The sequence below is a fragment of the Syngnathoides biaculeatus genome, chromosome 9 (genome assembly GCF_019802595.1).
Source record: "Syngnathoides biaculeatus isolate LvHL_M chromosome 9, ASM1980259v1, whole genome shotgun sequence".
Taxonomy (NCBI): domain Eukaryota; kingdom Metazoa; phylum Chordata; class Actinopteri; order Syngnathiformes; family Syngnathidae; genus Syngnathoides; species Syngnathoides biaculeatus.
The window spans coordinates 25,972,141-25,991,674 of record NC_084648.1 but is presented as its reverse complement, the minus strand read 5'-3'; the positions used below and the strand labels follow the sequence as shown (position 1 = coordinate 25,991,674).

Sequence of the window (19,534 nt, the reverse complement as noted above, 5' to 3'; positions counted from 1 at the left end):
GTTACATGACCTTTTTTCCCTACTTTAAAGGCTGGTTCCAAGCAGGAATAAAGGCAGAGGATTGTGTCAATAAGGGCATCCGGCTTAAACCTTTCCCAAACAAATATGAGTGTTCATCTTGAGAAGCCGATACTGGATCGGTCGTAGCCCGGGTAAACAGTGCCCTCTCCTGTCACCGTTAACCTGCAGGGGGATCAGTAGAAATTATGCTAGTGTGTGTGGAAGATAAAGAAGAGGAGGAAAGTGGATTCATCAGAAGAAGAAGAAGAAGAAGAAGAAGAAGAAGAGAAATGCACAGGGCCGTGACAGGAAAAGCTCAGGTGTTGGTTAGCGCCTACGCCCCACAAGTAGGATGTGAACTAAAGTTGACAGAGAAATTCTGGAAGGAAATAGATGAAGTAGTCGAGAGCATTCCAGACACAGAAAGATTTGTGATTGGTGTAGATTGTACTGGATATGTTGGTGAAGGAAAATGGAAGTGATGGGGAAGTATAGCATCTAGTAAAGGAAGTTTGAGGGACAGATGCTGGTGGACTTTGCAAAATACTTTTTTCCAGAAGAGGCAGGAACATAGGGTGACCTACAACAAAGGCGGTAGAAGCACACAGGTGGATTACATTTTGTGCAGATGATGTCATTTGAAGGAGGTTACTGACTTTAAGGTAGTGGTAGGGGTCAGTGTAGGAGGACTCTGGTGGTGGGAGGAAGCTGAAATGTGGGCTAGATAAATGAAAAGAAAACTTTGAGAAGTTGATGAATAAAGAAAGAGAAGAGGCAAGTATGATGGACCAGGAAATGGCAATGATTAGTAAGGGGGAAGTTAGAAAGGCACTAAAGATGATGTAAAATGGAAAGGAAGTCGGTCCTAATGACCTACCTGTAAAGGTATGGAAGCAATTTAGAAAGGTGGCTGTGACGTTTTTGACCAACTTATTCAACAGAATACTACCGGGCGAGAAGATGCCTGAAGAATGGAGGGAAAGTGTGCTTGTTCCCATTTTTTAAGAACAAAGGTGATTTGCAGAGCTGTGGGAACTATAGAGGAATAAAGGTAATGAGCAAAACAATGACATTATGGGAAAGAGTAGTGGAAGTCAGACTTAGGAAAGAAGTCAGTATCTGTGAGCAACGGTATGGTTTCATGCCTAGAAAGAGTACCACAGATGCATTATTTACTTTGAGGATGCTAGTGGAAAAGTACAGTGAAGGTCAAAAGAAGCTACATTGTGTGTTTGTTGAGAAACAGAGAAAGCCTATGGCAGAGGACCAAGAGAGGAACTGTGGTACTGCATGTGTAGGTCTGGTGTGGCAGAGACATATGTTAGAATTGTACAGGACATGTATGAGGGCAGTAGAACAGTGGTGAGGTATAGGTGTGAGAGAGAATTTAAAGTGGAAGTGGGACTGAATCAGGGATCAGCTCTGAGCCCCTTGCTATTTTCGGTGGTAATGGATAGGCTGACAGATTTTGTTAGACTGGAATCCCCTTGGAAAATAATGCTCACAGATAACATTGTGATCTGCAGTGGAAGCAGGGAGCAGGTGGAGGAACAATTAGAAAGATGGAGGTAAGCACAGGAAAGGATTGGAATGAAAATTAGTCAAAGTAAAACAAAATATATGCGCATGAATGAGAGAGGTGGAGGGGGAAGAGTGAGGCCCAGGGGAAAACAGATAGCGAGGGTGGACGACTTCAAATACTTGGGGTCGACAATCCAGAGCAATGGTGAGTGTGGTAAGGAGGTGAAGAAACAGGTCCAAACACGTTTGAACAGCTGGCGGAAGGTGTCTAGTTTTGGAGACAAGGTTCGATAGAGCAGACTTCAATGGTTTGGACATGTCCAGGGGTGAGAGAGTGAGTATATTGTTCGAAGGAGCTGCCAGGCAAAAGATTGAGAGGAGGACCAAAGAGAAGGTTGATGGATGTTGTGAGGGAAGACATGAGGGCAGAGCGCATGAAGATGTAGGAGATAGACTTGGAAAAAATGGCGTGTTGTGGTGACCCCAAATGGGACAACCCCCCCCCCCAAAAAAAATAAGTGTATGAAGAGGTGATGTGTCAGACATACTGTAAATCTTAGAGACTCAGACATATGGCAATTCTAAATCATCAGGTTAAGAGTAGAAGAAATGTAGAAATCTTCAGACTATCAATGTGTATATTAATTTAATGAAATTCAATGTTATATTTACAGAGGAAACATAAATGAACTCTTCTTGATGTGAAAGACTTTTTTTTTTAAATTTATCATTAAAAAATGTATATGTCAATATTTAAATGTCCTTTATTTCCCCCAAAGAGAACAGGAAATAACACTAATTACTCGTGTTCAACTTGTGCCAAATCCACTCCCATGATTTACTTTGTGACTAATGACATTTGTAATATTTACCTTCCCCTCACCTGGCAGCCAGTTTGTGCTGTATTTGACAACATATTTAGGAATGGGCACACCTCTAGGCACTTGTGCCAAGGGTATTTTTACATAGATTCTTCAATTGAATATCTCTATCATCGCCATTAGTCCTCCCAGTCAAGACCCCCCCCCCCCCCCCCGTATGATCGACGGAGGTCCGGTGTACTCGGTACGCCGACTTTTATCATCTCGTCATAGAGGGAAGGGGGTTCAATACCTGGTGGATTGGGAGGGGTATGGCCCAGAGGAACGTTCCTGGATTCCGTCCCGTTTTATCATTGACCCTCACCTCATCAGGGACTTCCATGCATGTCATCCTGAGGCTCCTGGGCCATCCGGAGTCGGCCGTTAAGGGGTGGGGGGTTGGGGAGGGTACTGTCATGGTCCTGCTGGTCCCAGCCCTGGCTGTGCAGGTCCCCTACACACCTGCATTGATTAGAAAGCGCACACCTGTGCCTCATCGGTGATAATGAACCCTAGTATATATCCATCCATGCCCCATTCCCGCACTTCCTTGTTCCTGATCTTGAATACCGGTGTATCGACCTCCGCCCGCAGGAACGAATAAAGACCTTCCTTTAACTGCCTCCCTGCCTATCGAGTCGTGCATTTGGGCCCACACTAGAGTTCTGGTTATGACACTCTGGAGGTTTAAGTGAGTGAGAGTCCAGTCTGCCATTAGCCACTAAATTGAATGAGTGTTTTGTCTTTGTCAGACTTTTCAACCTTACTTTTGTCCAACAGCATTGGTGCCACTTGGCAGGAAATCAACTCTTTCAAGGTTTTGTTTTTCATTGTCTTCTCCGCCTATGTGGCGTTTGGATGCTCTCTGTGTGCCTGCGTGGGCACTCCGTTTTCATCCCACATCCCATAAGCATCCAACATTAATTGGACACTCTAAATTGCCCCTAGATGTTATTGTGAGTGTGGCTCTTTTTCTCTATGTGCCTTGAGATTGGCTACCTGCATCCTGCCCATTGACAGCTGGGATAGACTCCAGCACTCTCATAAGCGTCTACGAAAATGGATGGATTGTTTTATCTTACCATTTATTGCTGCCATTTCTAACTTTCCAATTGGGACGTGGATTGTAGTGGCAAAAATCAATGGGCAGGGATGTCACTTGGGTCACAAATGTGGATGCTGACATGTGAACTCTAATTTCCAAACATACTGTGAGATAGGTTGCCATACCACAAATAGCAATGGAGCGAATTGATAACATTTGGGGTGTGTGGCTTCGGTTCATGTGTTGAGCTGAGCCCGAGCACCAACTCTCAAATTTAACACCAGATGTCGCCAAACAAACTTATACTTGATTGGGTCACCAGTACGGCAAAGATCTCTGATAAACGTAGCCTACCCAATTAGCTTCTCATTGCATTGCATACGTATATCAAAGTCAGTAACCTTATATAAACCCGATTATTTCTCATATCTTTGTATTACATAAATATATCGGGGTTAGCAACTTTAAGAACCCAATTATTGTTATATCTAATTTCTGATATAAAGACGGTAACAGGATGCAGCTGTCAGGTCACACCCAACGTTTTTCAAGACGGTTGCAGCATCAAGTTATTGAACAGGAAGCCCGTCACACTCGAATCACCACGCAGGATACCTGCAAGCAGAAATAGATTTCAACTATTTTCCATTAAACTTTTAGCAGAAAATAAGATGCATTGAAACAGCTTTGTGAAAAGAATATAACCTGTGTATGGCTGTCTCTCTCAGACAAGGCAACACATGATGAGCAACCAACTAAAACAAGCCTGAGAATGCATGAGAGAATTGTATTCACAAGAATGTTGATACATTTATGCTATTGTTCAAAACTAGGGTGAAACCAAACCCGAGTCGTGGTTATATTTTTTAAAGATGCATTTATTAATTAAAGGGAGAATGACAAAATTGAGCGAAGCTAAAGAAGGGCGTGACAAGTCAAACCAGGAATGGCAAATGGGGCCCGATAGGATGAACCAAGGGAAGCCCTTCCCATGAGGCGTGGATTCAGCCAACATTTTCCAGAATGTTCCACCAAAAAGCTATAAAAACCTTGGATCCGGAAGTTCGGGCTTTTTGTTCAGTTTTCGCTGACAAAGAGACAAGGTCTTTCTATAGGTGTAATAGTCGTGTGGCAAGCTGGCGGGGAGAAAGTATTTGGCAACTTGGAATAGAAGGCTCATGGGAAAAAAAACAAACTAACCAAAGAAACAAAGAAACCCTAACTAAATCTAAAACTAGAAAAACCACAACTGGGGACTAACATGGCACAGACACGAACAAACATAAAAAGAGTCATGGACAAACAAGAATACATGTAAAGACGAAATAAAACAAAACACAGACTATGACAGATTGTACAACAAAGTTCCTCTTCTACTTTCCATTAGAGTACATACATATATAGCCATAGCCATGCATGCACTTCTATTATTAAGTTGTGCTGCTGAATTTATTGGTGACTCGTGACATGTGGCGCAGTAGTAATGCTTTGAGTAGCCCTTGAAGTGGTCACAAGCATGTAGTGAACGGTTTGGTTCTATCCACAAAGTTATAACTGGTGATAAAATTAATGGCTGGAGCAAAAATCTAAATGTCCCAACTCGACAGAGCAGACAAAGTAGGGGCCTCATTGTCATCTTTTTACACTTACTTGCTTCTACAATAAAAACAAGACCCAGATGAGTGCCGCTACTCATCATATCCAATTCGTATTTTAATAGAACAATATACAGAACAATGCAAAGCTTTTAGTGCTTGAAGTAACTAAAAAATATTGCTGGGAAGTCATCGAGATGATGAGACGTAGATGTAGAGGAGATGTAGCTGTAGATGATTGTTCATGCAAAGCTTGTTCATAAACATGCGTGAATTGATATCCCTTACTTTTTTATTCATAGTTTAGTAGTCCAAGTTCAAATGTTACATGGAAAGCAATGAAATAAAACATTAATTATGCTGTGATAGATTTCTGTGTACACTTAGCTTTCACACTTTTTTTTCAGTTGACAGCATTAAATTACAATCCATATTGAGGGGGAAACCACAAGATGGTGAGTGATAAAAACGTTCATAAAGTTTAAAATTGTCTCGTTAGAGCTAACTTGATTGTACAAACCCAATTTGAAAGAAGTTAAACATACATAAAAACAGAACACTGATACAATGATTTACAAATCATTGTATTGAATACATTACAAAGACAATATATGTTCAAACTGACTTGGTGTTTCTCGGGTATAAATTTGAAGACTGGGCACAGCAGCTGAAGGCACTCTCCCTCATTGTGGCCAGATGTACAGATGAGTGAGGTGGATGGAGGATGAAGATCTGAGGGAGACAGAGGGTATGGCAAAATATAGGACAGCAAGATATGACAGGGTGAGGTTATTAATGCTATGAAGGTGCAGGCCAGCATTTTTATAAACCCACATTATGTTAAACATAAATAAAAGGAGAATACAATAGTTTGCAAATCATGTTCAACCCAAATTTCATTGAATACACAAAAAAGACAAGATTTTTAATGTTCAAACTGATCAATTTTGTTGTTTTTTGCAAATAATACCTAATTATAGATTTTATGCCTGGAACACGTTCCAAAAAAGAGAGGACAGGGTCGTGTCTACCACTGAGTTACGTCACCTTTTCTTTTAACAACATTCAATAAACATTTGTGAATTGAGGAAACTAATTGTGTGCCCTGCAATTGGCTGGGAACCATTTAAGGGGCCCTGCCTCCTGCCCGATGACAACTGGGATTGGCTCCAGCAGTGTCGAGACCCTTGTGAGGATGTGCGGCTCAGAAAATGGATGGATGGATGGAGGACACTAATTGTTGACTACCTGCTCTTTTTTACTATGAAGCCATGCTTTTGTAACAGGTGCAGAATGCAGCATTGTATTGCTGAAACAAGCAGGGACATCCACGAAAAAGAAGTTGCTTGGATGACAGCATATGTTTCACCAAAACCTGTATGTACTTTTCAGCATTAATGGTGCCTTCACAGATCTGTATGTTACCCATGCCATTTCCAAATCCCTGTTTTTTTTAACTTAACAGTTCGGATGGTTGTTTTCCTCATCCACAATGTCCAAAAATAATTTGAAAAGTGGACTCGTCGACTACAGAACCCCTTTTCCACTTTTCATTAGTCCATCTCAGATGAGCTCAACCCCAGAGAAGCTGGCAGCAGTTTTGGGTGCTTTTGATGAATGGATTTTGCTTTGCATAGTAGAGTTTTGCACTTACAGACATAGCACTGAACTGTATTTATTGACATTGATTTTCTGAAGTGTTCCTGAGCCCATGTCGTTATATCCTTTAAACAATGATATTGGTTTTTGATGCAGTGCCACCTGAGGGATCGAAGGTCACGGGTCTTCAATGTTGGTTTTTGGCCTTGCTGCCTACATGCAGTGACTTCTCCACATTCTCTGAACCTTTCAATGATATTATGTACCATAGATAATCCCTAAAATCCTTGCAATTGTACATTGAGTAACATTGCCCTTAAAGTCTTTGACTATTTGCTCATGCACTTGTTCACAAAGAGGTCAACCTTGCTTGTGAACAATTCTGGGAAGGCACCCACCATTTCCCAATTAGCCTGTTTACATTTGGGATGCTCCCGTGTTGCAGCCTTTAAACAAATTTAATGGTTTTTGCGAAAAACAATAACATAATTTTGAACATTTAATATCTTGTCTTTGTTGTGTACTCAAATATAGGTTTAACATGATTTGCAAATCATTGTTGTTTTTTTTTTTTTTTTTTTACGTGGAACACAACATTCCAACTCCATTGGAATTGGGTTTGCATTTATGGCCTCTTCCAACTAACTTTAGCCTCTGTAAGAAAAAACGAAACACACAAAGACTTGCGATTACCTGTAATTTGATGAAACAGAATACCATTTATTTTGTAAGATACAGGGGGTCCTTTGTTTATGATGGAGTTCTGCTCATACAGCAACGAGAGCACTCAAATACTAATTAATTGCATGCCATTTTGTAACCTTATATGCCCTACCCACTCTTTAGGACATGCATACAGCAATACCTAAGATAAAGACAGGCTAAAATATCTTTGACTCACGACACCTCCTTTTTCAGCTCCTAGACGCTATTGAACATTGCACACTGAAAGCAGCCCACTTGAATAGCTTCTTTCCCCTTGCCATTAACCTCTTGAACAGTTAATTTCATAGTGACACCTTGTCAAAGAAATGCAGTTTATATGCTTTATTGACAGTTGATACTATTAATAAAAGGACTTAGTAACACCTAAAAACCTTTGTCAGCAGTAAAATATGATATATTCAGCATTTGTTCAAAGTACTTACTAAATGTCAAGCAAATGTATTTACATTTTTATAGAAGTATTATCTTAACTATTTTTTTCCTGTGGTATGCAGGGTAATTTTAAATTCAATGTTAGTCCACAGTTTGACTGGGGTCTGTCTATCCTCCTTGGTCTATTCTGTCGCGTGTCAGTACCTCATTACAAAGTCAAATTCTTCCTCTTCACAGGAACGGTCATAAGTCAGCACAAAGCAAATTCCTGTCACCTCTCCATCTGCAGATCATGGGAGTAACTTCAAAAGGTTTCCTTACATGGTTCAGATAACAATCTTGGACTGAGACTTTTCTTTTTCATTTGACAGAACCATCAATACTGGCTGCCACAGGTACTAATCTATATTTTATAAAGGATATCCATTCAGGCTGAGGTTTACAGCTGTTTAAACCTGGCAATGAACAGATGCATTGGAAATATGCATAGATAGATAGATAGATAGATGATAGATAGATAGATAGATAGATAGATAGATAGATAGATAGATAGATAGATAGATAGATAGATAGATAGATAGATAGATAGATAGATAGATAGATAGATAGATAGATAGATAGATAGATAGATAGATAGATAGATAGATAGATTACAATTACACAAGGGGACAGGCAATAACAAATGAACTGTGAGTTTTTGTCACATCACATTGCAACGAATTTAAAGAGCTATTCATTAATTAAATGATTAATATTAATTAACAGGAGGTAAAGTACACACTGAACTGGTTACCAGCCAATCACAGGGCACTTAGAGGAAAACAACAGCACTCACAATCAACCCTAAGGCCAGTTTAGAGTCTCTAATTAATACTTGTTTTTAGAATGTGGAAAGAAACTGGAGAGCCCAGAAAAAAGACACGCAGGCACAGAGAGAACATGCTAACACCAGACGGGAGGGGACAGGATTCGAACAAATATTAACCATGTTTTTAATTTTTGGTAAATGGCTCCTTATGACAAACTGGCAAACCACTAGTCTACCGTCAGACTTCCATCACAAATTCATATCGTAGAGACTTCAATGCAATGTAGTGCATTTTATAAAGAATTAGACTGCAATATTAGACAGCTAAATTAAATTTATAAGATATATACCTCATGCGGAGTTGTTTGAAATGTTGACTTGCTTTCTGTATAGTTTAAGCTGTAGCTATAATTATTGAGGTAAAGCAGTATTTAATCGATGTAAAGCCGTTAAATGTATGTATCATTGTCTGATGCTTCCTTTACAGAAAAATGCATGAGGCCAACATATTCTAATAATATCACAGCCATTTTCCTCAGGGACAATCACTTCCACAACACCACAAACTACTCCAAAACTACAAAACCAGTGCCTAAAATACAAAGGGCCCAAAATGTAATTCGAAAGTTCCTTTTACAAGAATAAGAAGAAAAACGATAAGAGAACAGTCACTGATGGTGAAGTTATACACACACCTGACCTTGGTGTTGGCAGCGTGTTACTGATTCACGCTCAGTGATGGTGTTGATATCTACCCTGCGACTGACTGGCGACTAGTTCAAGGTGTAGTTCGCCTTTCACCCGACGCTAGCTTTGATAGGCTCTGGCTCTCCCATGATCCTTGTGAGGATAATGAATGAACGATAAGACTGAGACAAAAAGAGCTGAAATGTAGATACAGAAGTTTTAAAAATTATACCTGCAAGATCTGCAATGTCTTATTTGCTGATGACACAACTCTCTATAGTCCAGGAAAAAAAAACTAGAACATCGTTTGACTTCTTCTTCTTTTCCTTTCTGCTTGTCCCGTTAGGGGTCGCCACAGCATGTCATCTTTTTCCATCTAAGCATGTCTCATGCATTGTAGTAGAAGTTGGGAAATCCGATGAACCTCTCCACATCCCTGCGACAGGTGGGAGTGAGCCATTGAAGATTCCGCGTCAATCTTACTGGGGTCCATTCGGATCTGTCCTTCCGCCAAGATGAATCCCAGGAATGAGATGAAGGATCGGTGGAACTCCCACTTCTCCACTTTGATGTACAGCTGATGTTTTAGCAGTTGTTGTAGCACCTCCCTGACGTGTCCGATGTGGGAGGTCACGTCTGGGGAAAAAATCAGTATGTTGTCGAGGTAGACGAACACGTTTTTGTTTAGTCTCCCGTAGCACATCATTTATGAAGTTCTGGAACACGGGTGTGCGTTTGCACGAACGGCATGACCAGGTAGTCATAATGGCCCGTAGGGGTATTGAATGCCGTCTTCCACTCATCCTCCTCCCGGATGCGTACCAGGTGGTACGCATTCGTAAGTCCAGTTTCGTGAAGATCGGGACCCCCTGAAGTAGTTCAAACGCGGGAGCGATCAGGGGAAGAGGGTACCTATTAATAATATGTCGTTGAGCCCTCTATAATCGATGCATGGCTTTAGTGAGGTTTCCTTCTTCTTTACGAAGAAGAAACCTGCTCCAGCCGGTGAGGAAGATGGTCAAATGAGTCCTGCCACCGGCGACTCCTCCACGTACTCCTTCATGGTCTGGTGTTCCGGACCTGTCAAAGAAAAGAGCCTCCCTCGAGGGGGTGAGGTGCCAGGCAGGAGCTCAATGGCGCAATCGTACGGGTGGTGTGGGGGAAGGGATTTAGCTATAGCTTCAGAAAAGACCTCCTTGAGGTCCTGATAACAGGATGGTACCGCGGGTAACTCCGGTACAGGCCCTGACTCCTGTATGTCAACGGGCGCCATCTGAATACTCCTCTCCTCTTGAGTCCCGAAACACCCCTTGCTGCACTCTTCGCCCCATGCCCTGATTTGACCGGTGGTCCAGTCAATGTGTGGGTTGTGCTCTTTAAGCCATGGGCTGCCCAAGATGATGTCACTGCTCCATGAGTTCAACATGTGAAAGCTTATTCTCTTCATGTGAGCGAACCGTAAATGTCATCCCTAGGGTTTGGGTGCGGTGAATCACCCGACAGAGGAATTTGCAATTAGCCGCATACGCATTGCGGAACCGCTGTGCATGGAAGGTTGCCGCACCCAACGCTTTGACTACACGAGGGTTAATCAAATTAGCGTCCGAGCCTTAGTCAATAAACGCTGTGATGGAACACAAACGGCCCTCCGTGCTTAGGGTGACCCGGAGCAGCGCTCGACTCGATTCCGCTGTGGTGTATCTTGCACTTACCAGAGTCGTGATCTTGAGGCCGGGATGCTTCAGTTTGACTGGACAGTGGGCTACTAAGTGGCCCAAGTGCCTGCAGTAGAAGCAGCATCCCTCCCGCCGACGTCGCAGGCACTCCTCTGCCGGGCCGTCGAGTCCTTCCACCTGGATAGGTTCCGTCGCGGGTGTGGGTGTCAGTGGCAGGGAAGCCGGCGGGCGGACGCTCCCATCTCTCCTCCGACAAGCGCGTCCATTTGTCCCTGGATTGCTAGTCTCTGGTCGATCTTGAGCGCCAGGGCGATGAGTGAATGCAGGGAGGTAGGGAGGTCCACGGCGATGAGAAGACTACGGATCTGCGGAGAGAGCCCCTGGAAGAAGGCGTCAAGAAGGGCGTCCTCGTTCCATCGGCTCTTGGTTGCCCGGATGCAGAACTCGATGGCGTAGTCAGCCACGCAGCGCTGTTCCTGGCGTAATATAATCAGCATCCCTGCTGCTTTGGGTTCCAGCGAGGCGTACTCGAACACCTGCATCATGGTGGAGACGAAAGCCGTCCACGAGTGACACATTCCGGAGTTGCAACTCCACTCCGCCGTGGCCCACACCTCTGCTCTTCTCGTCATGTGGGAGATGATGAAGGCGATCCGTGCGCTGTCCGTCAGAAAGGCAGAAACCTGAAGCGCGAAGTGGAGGTCACAACTGAGCGAGGAAGGGTCTGACGTTACCTGAGTCGCAGGAAAAACGTTTGGGTTGGGAGAGAGGTGTTGCTCCAGTACGCTAAATTTCCGCGGCTGGCAGGGTAGTTGGAGTAAACTGGGCTGAGGTAGGAGCCGGGGCGGCCACCGTTGGCGTGGTGGTAGTGGCACTAGCCTGGGAAGCCAGCCATGGCTTCAGCCGGGCACAGATCTCATGAAGCCTCTGGTTTGTTATCTGAAGAGCAGCCACCTGCTCGGCCAGGCATCTGGTTTGGAACTGTCACGAGCGACGGATGGCTTCCGAGTTGGCTGGGTACATGTCTTGGCCAGATCATTCTGTCATAACCAGACCTCGACGGTGGACCCACATGCATGACTCGATGGACAGGAAGGCAGTTAGGAGAAAGTTTTCATTTGTTCCAATGTCAGTAGCCGGGGAGTCAGTCAGAACAAGCAGCAGGAACAGGAGCGACAGGCTTAAGGGGTTGGTCAGGAAACAGTTGGAGGTCAGTACACGGGAGATTGGCGTCAGGAATGCGGAAGTGCAGGAACAAGGAATGGGTGGTGACGATCTGGCAAAGACAGACCGTCCGCTAGATCCTATATATATACCAGGGGTTAATTACCGCCGATGAGGTCCAGCAGGGCCATGACACGGACAGGTAATATCCAAAATCAGCAACAGTCTACTTGATCACAGTATTCAGATGCTGTTCAAAACAAAGGAGTTGGAATCATTTGAGAGGAACTCGGGCATTTAAAAAAAAAATCTAAAATACGTATAAAATACATATAAAAGAAAGATGTCTCTGTGAGATGACTTAACTTGTGAAATAATTTAACAGATGAACTGAAAACATGGAGCTCCCTAATTCTGTTTTAAAAAATAATGATATCTGAATGCAAACAAGTGTCAACACTCGAGTGTGAGTGGGACACAGAAGAACGCATTTGCCAAATTAATCGCTATGAAGTATTTCAAACCAGGTGTGAGGGTAGACAACATTCTGTGGTGTGGTAGAGGTAACAATGGTGTGGTCGTTAACATCATTAACAGCTCTCAAATCATATGCCATACACTAAGTGTTAACATCTGCTTTTAAAACTGGCCTGAGTGGTGTACACCACGAGGAGGTGGATGTTTCCAAGACTCCAGAATTCCACAGGCCAGTGAGAGTGTCCTCCATCCCCTGGTTAGCAGCCGCGGGCCAAGGATATTGAGGTCTGTAAAAATGAGATCCTAGAAAAACAGTGAGTTTAATGTCTGCTGTCTTAGTACAATGTCCAACATCAAAGGGTCCTGAGGACCAAACTAAATTAGGCAGTTTGTTTTACATTGACTTGGTGTCATAATGGTCAGAGTAGTCACATCCGTGTTCTCTAGTTAGGGTCTCGTGTTCTAATAGGGTGATATTAGTTGTCAGAGGTGCATCAGGAATAATGATGTAGTATGAATCTGTAGATTTGGAGATCTGTACGTTAGGGAGTGCTGTGTCCTCCCAGTTAGTCATTTGAGTCAGTCGTTTCGCCATAGGTCCCAGCTGCCGGGCCTCGTGTCCTGGAGACAGAGCGAGTGAAATGTACGGTACTGACTCTTCTTGCATTTTGAACCATGTCACTTGATCTGGTGTAAGAGAGCAGGATGCTGCTACACCCTCTCTTGCTGTGTATGTATGTGCGGATGTAATGTCCCAAGCATCACCTTGTATGCATGCAAAGTTTTCCATGTGTATTAGATCGTGGTTGAGGTCGTAATATAGTGTGCAATGGTATGGATCTAGTGGAGGCAGGTAAGCCCTAAGAGTGTTTAACCAGGGCTTCCACAACAGAAATTGATGTATGAGACCAGGTTTGAGTGGTGTTTCTGGTTCAAGTCGGGCCCAATAAATGTCCACAGTTGAAGTTCACTCACAGGTGTCATAAGCCATTCTCCAGAGTGTCAGATGGTGTCAGCTGCCACTGGTGTTTGTGGTGACTGTACAAACAAATGGTGGAAGGTCTGTCCAGCCAAGATTGTCGCTAGGGGTTGAATCCATTGCAGGGCCTGTTGAGTCCCTGAGAAGCCCATCAATTGCACAGTGTGTTGTGACAATAAAATGTCCGGGAGCGAGATGTTGAGTGAGGAGTGTGTTGCCCCTGTGTCAACGAGAGTGTTCACTTTCGCCCCGCAACAGAGATGGAGATCATGGCACCTGCATCGCCGGACCCCTGGCTTCCTGGGCACCCCTAGTGGTACTGTCCAACCTGCTGCTGTCCATTCTGCTGCCAGGGTGGGCTGCCAAAGCTGTCATTTCTGCCTCTGCCTTGGGCCCCTCAGTTGTCAGACCAGCCACCATGCCCTTGCATTGGAGCTTTAGGTGGAGGAGGTGTAAGACAGTTTTTAATCCAGTGATCGAGAGAACCAAAACCAAAACACCCTTGATCACGTTCATGTTGCACTCTCCCCCGGCCCCTCCATGCCTTCCTGCGTATCCACCCCGGCTATTACCCTAGAACCCACCTGCCTGTCTAGGTGGTTGTGTCTGCCAAAAAATTACATCTGGTGTGGTTTTGGATCTTTACCTCTTGCCTGTGCTACTTTTAAGTTAAGAAGTTGTTTTTGGAGTTTAGTAATTTCATTATCCTCACCCTGTTGTTGGCTTGAATAAATTTTGAGGTGATGCACTAAGTGTCGTCTAAATCTAGGCTCATCTCCGGACAGGAGGTCAGGGTCAGCTTTAAGAGTGGTCTGTACTGGTTCAGGGAGACCTGCCAGGATCCCAGTCCTGAACATAGCCTCCAGGGTGATGTCCAGTCGATTCAGTCCAAAGTTTAGTAAGCTTCGTCAAGTGCTCAAGTGGGTCGTTTAACAGAGGGGAAAGAAGTGGGTGCGACTGTAACAGGAGTGGGGAACCTCTCTCTGATACCTGCTGCCAGACGCTCGAATTGTCCTCTCAATACGGTTCCATTGGGTACGTTAAGCATACCTGCAGTTGTCTCGATTTCTCGGGGTTCAATACTAATGCATTATCTAGATGCTGCTTGTCTCCAGTCTCCCATGCAGATTGTATACCCCTGTAAAGTTTCTACAAAACTAGACACCCATGCATTACCACCAGAAGAGAGATGAGGCAAGCGAGCAAGACAATCAACATCTTTAAGATCAAACGGCTTTTATATTGGACCTGCCGGAGACTCTATCATAGGCATCATTGAAAAGCAAAGCAAAGCAAATTTATTTGTATGGCGCATTTCATACACGAGGTAACGCAATGTGCTTTACATGATTAAAGGCATTTGGAAACAAAGAGATAAAACATTTAAAATGGGATAAAAACAATAAAAATAACAAAAACAATTAAAAAAAGACAATTAAGACTGCATACAGTGCAAGTAATATGATCAAAAAGTGGATATATTCTAAAAAGCCTGAGAAAAAAGAAATGTTCTCAACCTTGTAGTGTTTTGTTTTTTTTTTGGTTGTTATATAATATAATAATATAATATAATATCCATCCATTTTCTTTAATGCTTATCCTCATGAGGGTCGCGGGGAGTGCTGGAGTCAATCCCAGCTGTCAACAGGCTGGAGGCAGGGTACACCCTGGAATGGTTGCCAGCCAATCGCAGGGCACATAGAGACAGACAACAGTCGCACTCACAATCACACCTACGGGCAACCTTGAGCGTCCAACTAATGTTGCGTGTTTTTGGGATGTGGGAGGAAACCCACGCAGGCACGTAGAGAACTTGCAAACTCCACACAGGCGGGTCCGGGATTGAACCCGGGACCTCAGAACTGTGAGGCCAAAGCTTTACCAGCTGCATCACCATGCTGCCATAATATAATGTAATAATAATAATAATAATAATAATAATATAATAGTCATCGTGTTATTTCCAATGCGAGAGGACGCTTCACATCAAATCACCAACCGAGCTTCAGCGCCTCTTGCTTCCCCTGTGTGTGTGTACGTGTGTGGTGTACTTACGTGTGATTCAGGGCGCGTTCATGCGTGTGTGTTCGACGTGCCTCTTTTCTCATTTTTGCAGTCCTTCCCTCGCGTCCACATATAAAATACAACTTTTTTCAGCTCCATCTTCTTTTCCTCATGGGCTCCTTACCAGCACCGGATAGTTTCCTGGTCGCGTTCCAACATCCATCTCCGTCACCATCATTAAATGTGCAGTCTACCTTTCTTCGTTCACCTCTTTAACTTCCATGAGCCCTTATCTAATATGTCGCTTACATCTTTTATAGTCTTTTACATTTATATTTATATTATATTTACATCGTCTCTGTCATTGTCCTATAACTTCATCGTCAGTTTGTCTGAATCACGAATTTTGCCAAAGTTGTGCTTTTGCTATTATTTTAATGCACGCTTCCTTTCTTTATCTTGTTTCTTTTTGTCAACATTAACCATCATTTGCCACTCAAGTGCAATGTACATTTCATCTTTAGTTGGATTATATTCAGCACATTCGTGATCAAATTCACCATCCGTGATTATTTCTTGTAATTTAGTGGTCACTCTTCTTCGACTAAACCCAACCGAATTCCCATCGTGCAACAAATTAGCCTATACTATTCGTTTTTTTCGGATGCCACCTTGTACCGTCCCAGGCTCAAACCGACGGCAAACCCTCTTTTTTTGAGGGATCCCATCCCCCTTAGGTGTAACAGGTGAACCTCACAGTGCAATTGTACCTCTACAATATACGTCAGCTACGACGGGATATACAACATCTCTTATTCTTTTTATCTCTTATTCTCGTATTCTCTTTATCTCTTATTCTCTTTATCTCTTATTCTCTTTTTCTCTTATTCTCTTATTCTCTTAGTCTCTTATTCTCAATAACTCATATGAGGCATGAACAATCTGATACCAATGACTTTTCAAATTTAGGCAGTTCAATATGCAGAATTCGACAGCAAACAGACTCCTGCTTACCTTTTGGTTTTGGCCGCAACCTGGAGAAGTCAGAAGCACAGACGACCACCCTCGACTTGTCCGTATAACACTCCTGTGTTTCTCATATGTCTCTCTTTATCTCATCTGTCGACGGCCAATGCTCGTCTACCTCCCTCGACTTACGGTCAGGGTCACCAAATTGTAGGGATTTGCGAGTAAGGACCCTACACGTGTTCACGAATCGAGGAAGATATGACCAATGATTAGAAAAAGTTAACAGCAAATGGATTTATTACAAAGGAATGTGCAGTACAGACATCCGGGTCTTATCTTGGTATCTGCCACACACGAGACTTGTTTCTTCTGGCAGGATAGCCAAAGAAGAAGACAAAAGCTGCCCAGTAACACAAGGTTTTTATATGTATGGGTCCATGGTAGAAGTGAGATCCTTGGCCGGGATGGTAACTTTCCGCTCCTTATCTGGTGTCGTTCGTCTCCATGGCAACGCCTGCGATAGGAGGATGGCACCAGACGGTTTTCTGCGTACAAAGATCAAGGACAACCACCGGCTCCACAACACATCCTTGTCTGATTAGCAAATGGGCAACACTGTTGATTAAATGTATAAGGTCATATTTCAGTAAATAATGAAAGTGCAATAAAAGTAAAATAGTCTTCACAAGGCAGACAGCTTCTGTCTAAATAGACAAAGAGTTAATGTATTGGCTGCCAACATTTTTTACTATTTACATCATTGAACGGCCCAAAAAGAAAATGGCAGAAATGTGTACACAACTAAAACGATGAAGCTTTTCCCAAACAATCAGAGGAACAAGAGATGAGGCAAGACAAGGGGCAGGTCGACTCATTGGGGTAATCGAAACAATCGGAGGAGCAAATGACAAATGAGATGAACCAGCACTTTAAATTTTCCACACCTCTCCCTGCCCCATTGGAGCCAAGCCCAATGCAAAACTCTTTCTCTACTAGCCTTAATGCAATTTTAGTTCTGACGGATAGGGTGAAGACTATTGTCAGTGTTGGACTCCAGGCCACCCTACACCAAACTCCTCTCTAATCCCCCCTGGCCTGACACCACCGTCCACTGAGATGCGAAATGCCCCCTTCTTAATCCATAAAGAATCTTATCTTTTATCCATCCATCCATCCATCCATCCATCCATTCATTTTCTTAGCCGCTTATCCTCAGAAGGGTCGCTGGAGTGCCAGAGCCTATCCCAGCTGTCAACGGAAAGGAGGCAGGGTACACCCTGAACTGGTTGTCAGACAATCACAAGCCACATTTAGACAAACAGCCGTACTCACAATCACACCAAGGGGCAATTTAGAGTGTCCAAATAATGTTGCATGTTTTTGTGATGTGGGAGGAAACCGGAGTGCCCAGAGGAAACCCAACGCAGCCACAGAGAGAACATGCAAACTCCACACAGGGAGGGCTGGGATTGAACCTGGGTTTTGTGAGGCCGACACTTTCCACTTGATCCACCATGCTGCCTATCTTTGAATGCATGTGTTTCTTTCGGTTTGTCCTGTTAGGGGTTACCACAGCGTGTCATCTCAAATGAACACTCATATTTGTTTGGCACAGTTTTTACGTTCGATGCCCTTCCTGACGCAACCCCTCTGCATTTATCCGGGGAGAGAGAACTGGTGGCCAGCCAGTCGCAGGGCAGATATCGGCACCATCATTGACCAGGAATCGATCCCATGCTGCCTGCACCAAAGGCAGGTGTGTGTACAGCTAAACCATCAGTGACTACAGCCCATCTTTGAATATTACTGATATGTTAAAGGTATTTACCAGAATAACTCGGATGCAAACGGAGATCTGACATTTTTGACTGCTCTAATTAATAGGGATAGGAAGTTTGTCAAAGAAAAATGGCATAAAAAAAGTAGAACTTCAAACTTAGTGAGGATAAAATGTGAATCTATAAAACCAATGTCTCCGATTATCTCTGGGAGACTAGCTCTTTTTAATGTCCGGTCACTGGGTAATTAATCATCCATCTATCCATTTTCTTAGCCGTTTATCCTCACAAGGGTCGCAGGAGTGCTGGAGGCTATCCAACCTGTCAATGGGCAGGAGGTAGGGTACACACTGAACTGGTTGCCAACCAATCACAGCGCATGTAGAGACAGACAACAGTCACACTTACAATTCCACCTAGGGGCAATTTAGAGTCTTCAGTTAATGCATGTTTTGGGGATGTGGGAGGAAACTGGAGTGCCTGGAGAAAACCCATGAAGGCACGGGGTGAACATACAAACTCCACACAGGCGGATCCAGGATTGAACCCGAGACCTCAGAACTCTGAGGCCACCGTGCCACCTCTTGAAAACCATAACAATCATTAATTAATTAATTTAGTCATCTTCGGTTCTACTAATCCTCATTAGGGTCATGGGCATGCTGGAACCTATCCCGGCTATCTTCAGCCGAGAGGCTGGGTACACCCTGAATTGGTTGCCGGCTAATCACAACAGTCAGTAAATAAATCATTCATTTCACTGTATTAATGTAATTATTATTTCTCACCTGGTTATTTGATATTGAAATGTCAAGCTCATTTTCCAGTTTTCCTTTCAAAAGTCTTTCCAGTGAAGTTTATAACTTTTGGCCTTGGGCAAATTTAATTCTAATTGTTATCTTTTACAGTTACATGTTCTTGCCCAACCTGTACCTCAATACAATGTTGCTGTTGTTCTGTGCCTTATAATTTGAATATCAGCTTTCTTAAACAAGGCAGAGAGCACATGGTGAAATCAAAATATGGCAGAAATAGAGTTGATGCTCGATAATGCAAGTGCTCATTCTGCATTTGTCTCCAAATGGACAGAGAGCTGGTGAGTGGATGCAGAAAAGCTTGACTCAATTAGAGTAAGCCAAGATCAAATGGGAGCGATAAGAGAGAATCTTTGAAGTGCAAAGAAAACAGAACATAAAGTGTGAAAACACTCAATTCTGATCAAGCCTCTAAATGGGTCATACAGTTTGCCTTTGGTAATGAATGCTATTTTGTTA

At 43.4% G+C, this 19,534-nt stretch overlaps 1 long non-coding RNA gene across 1 annotated transcript; it reads right to left on the bottom strand.

The window, feature by feature from the left end:
• Window positions 1–5,634: 5,634 nt before the first annotated feature.
• On the bottom strand, window positions 5,635–16,611 carry LOC133505897 (uncharacterized). Its single transcript, XR_009796359.1, has 3 exons — window positions 16,528–16,611; window positions 15,565–15,714; window positions 5,635–5,753 (listed from the first exon to the last, which is right to left on the bottom strand). It is a non-coding gene; the product is annotated as an uncharacterized LOC133505897 (long non-coding RNA).
• Window positions 16,612–19,534: the final 2,923 nt, after the last annotated feature.